Below are 2,547 nucleotides of genomic sequence, written 5' to 3'. Positions count from 1 at the left end.
CCTCACCAGAATCCAGGATAGGTCATGGGTCTGACCCTACAGGTCTCTGTTCCTGTCTGACTCTTCACCCCAGGCCCCTGCCTCCCAGAACAGAGGAGAGACCACAGCTGTGCCTGGTGAAGCAGCTTTCATCGGTATATCTGTTCCCAAAAGACATTGATGCTACCTCCAGGTTTCAGTGGAAGCTCTCCCCTCTATTAGTCATTCCTGCATGTTTCTGCCAGTCACATCCAGATGAATCCTTTTTTGTCCTGGAATAGATGAGCAGTCACGCAGATGAGTTCCCTTTGACTGCACATAGCACTCGGTAGGGAACAAGTCAATGGTGTGACGCTCTTTTTCAGGAATGCAGAGCTACATTTCACCTCTGTTTCCCGTTTTTGGGACTGAAGAGACTCCAACATGCGATCAATAAGCACCTTGGTGGCAGAGCCGAGCTGAAGCCTGAAGAGCTCCAGATGGACATTTGCAGACACCTTGTGAGTGAGCTGTTGAACTGTAGGAGATTATTGACTGGAGGGTGATGGGAAATGTAAATCTGCCCCAGATTCCCATTTTTTCCACTTCTACCCAGCCACCTGTTCTTGCTCTTATTTACCTGTGGTTCATAAAAGCATGTGCTGGCAGTCAAAGGGCACTTCTAGCCAGAGAGAGCTCATGTGTCCCTGATTTCCTCTAGGCCAAAGAAAATGCAGAACTGCTGGAGAACTTGTATAGCACAACCATCGCGTCCTTCAGTAGCAGCTGGGAAGGGATCCGGGCAGGTGCCGCCAACTTAGCTGGTGAGAGATGATGCCCAGTGTCCCTTTTGATATTCCCATTGAGGGAGACAGAAAAAATCCCACTGTGCAGCACTGAGCTGCCATTAATCTCTCTGTGCCTCAGCTTCCCACCCATAGATGGAGATGTTAATGTCCCTACCTCTCCAGGATGGTGGTCGGAGGAATTCATTAGTTGCTATAAAGTGCTTGGGATTGTTGCAGGGAAGCACGGTGCAGTCATTTCGTAGTAGTGCCTGGGACACTGTCACGTAGGGCATGGTTACACTTTGAGCTGGGGGTATAATTCCCATCTTGATGAGACACACCCGCACTAGCCCTTTGTGCTAAAAATAGAGAGTAGCTGCGGCGGCAGGAGCAGCAGGAGGTTTAACCACCCCAAGTATGATCCCATCCAAACCCCAAAGTCTATTCTCACAGTGGCTGCTCCTCCCACGGCTTGTGCTGCCTTAGCTACATTCTAATGCTAGCGCTGTCAGAGCTAGTGTGGGCCTGTCCCATTGAACTGGGTGTGATACCTCTAGCTCAAAGTGCAGACCTACCCAGTGCTGTTCAGTGCTCCTCACTGTGACTTCATCACTGGGAGGCAAGCAGCCCACCTCCCCATAGCGCCTGCTGTTTCACCTTCCTGGCCACAGCACCTTGTCAAGGAAGCATTAGGTTCCTCCTGTTTGGCCCTGTGGCCTCTTCTCCCTAGCACACCCATGTGAGACAGGCAGGCATTGGGGCTCACCTATCAGTCACCTTGTGAGATCCTGCTTAGAACTCGCTTATTCCTGGCCCCAGTCCTTTGCTCAGACCACTAGACCAAACACTATCTTAGTATGTCTCCAATAACTGACTGCAGTGGCAAGAGGAGCACAGACTGTTTCAAGCAAATGGGTTTTATGTAAACATTCTTTTTAAAAATGTCTCTCTCATTCTCTTCAGTGTGGACTCTAAACTGCTCTAGCATCCTCTTGCCCACAGCTCACCCTTAGGCCCACAGTAGGAGACCCCAAAGACCTGTCTAGGGGCTGCTAATATCACTTTGCACTCAACAAGGGAAGGTTTTATTGTTATTGTTGTTATTTATTTGACATTGTGTATTTAGGCATCATCCTGGAACACACAGACACTCAGCGTATGAAATGGCTGGACCTGGAACATCTGCTGATGTGTAAGTGATAAATACAGCTGAAGTCCTGCTCATTAATGAGTTATAAAGGAATTTAGCTGACAAGCAGCAGTAACCGATACCACTGGTGCAAAGTGCATCAGCCACACATCAAAGGACAAATTCACTCTTGCCCAGTAGAAAGTCAGCCTTAATTTCCCCTGAAGGAGGAAGCTGCAGAAGGTGTGATATGAGTCAGTGCATCTCCTGGTTGTCCTGGCAATGCCCCCTTCCCAGCCAGTGCTCTCCACACTTTGGGCTTTATTGGCTTTCTGTGGACTCCCCAGGTGAGAAGTAGCCACTTTCTGCTACTCCAAATTTCCCACCAGCAATTTTGCTTCCAGTAGGTGCCCTGTATCATGCGCAAACCAGCTTGGACCTGGCCTGTGTTAAATTCCAGGTTGAGTTGAGCTCAGGCAGTGGCTCCTGAATAGAGCTGGAAAATAACTGAAAAGTGGAAGCTATTGAAACAATGGACTTCCTTCCATTTGCAGCGGAGTGGATGACTTTCTGGTAGAGTCAGGGTCTCCCCACAGTTGGGAGCATGGAAGGGACCCAATGAGGACCCTAAAGCTTTGTTTGTATTGGAGCTGCTGTCATGTGGTATTCAGA

The 2,547-nt window shown here is 49.1% G+C and overlaps 1 long non-coding RNA gene across 1 annotated transcript; it reads left to right on the top strand.

The window, feature by feature from the left end:
- The first annotated feature begins 419 nt into the window (after positions 1–419).
- LOC120407093 lies at positions 420–1,932 on the top strand. Its single transcript, XR_005599785.1, has 3 exons — positions 420–479; positions 680–782; positions 1,873–1,932. It is a non-coding gene; the product is annotated as an uncharacterized LOC120407093 (long non-coding RNA).
- The last annotated feature ends 615 nt before the right edge of the window (positions 1,933–2,547 follow it).

The sequence above is a fragment of the Mauremys reevesii genome, linkage group 5 (genome assembly GCF_016161935.1).
Source record: "Mauremys reevesii isolate NIE-2019 linkage group 5, ASM1616193v1, whole genome shotgun sequence".
Classification (NCBI taxonomy): domain Eukaryota; kingdom Metazoa; phylum Chordata; order Testudines; family Geoemydidae; genus Mauremys; species Mauremys reevesii.
The sequence above is the reverse complement of the archived record's forward strand: the minus strand, read 5'-3'. Positions and strand labels throughout refer to the sequence as shown.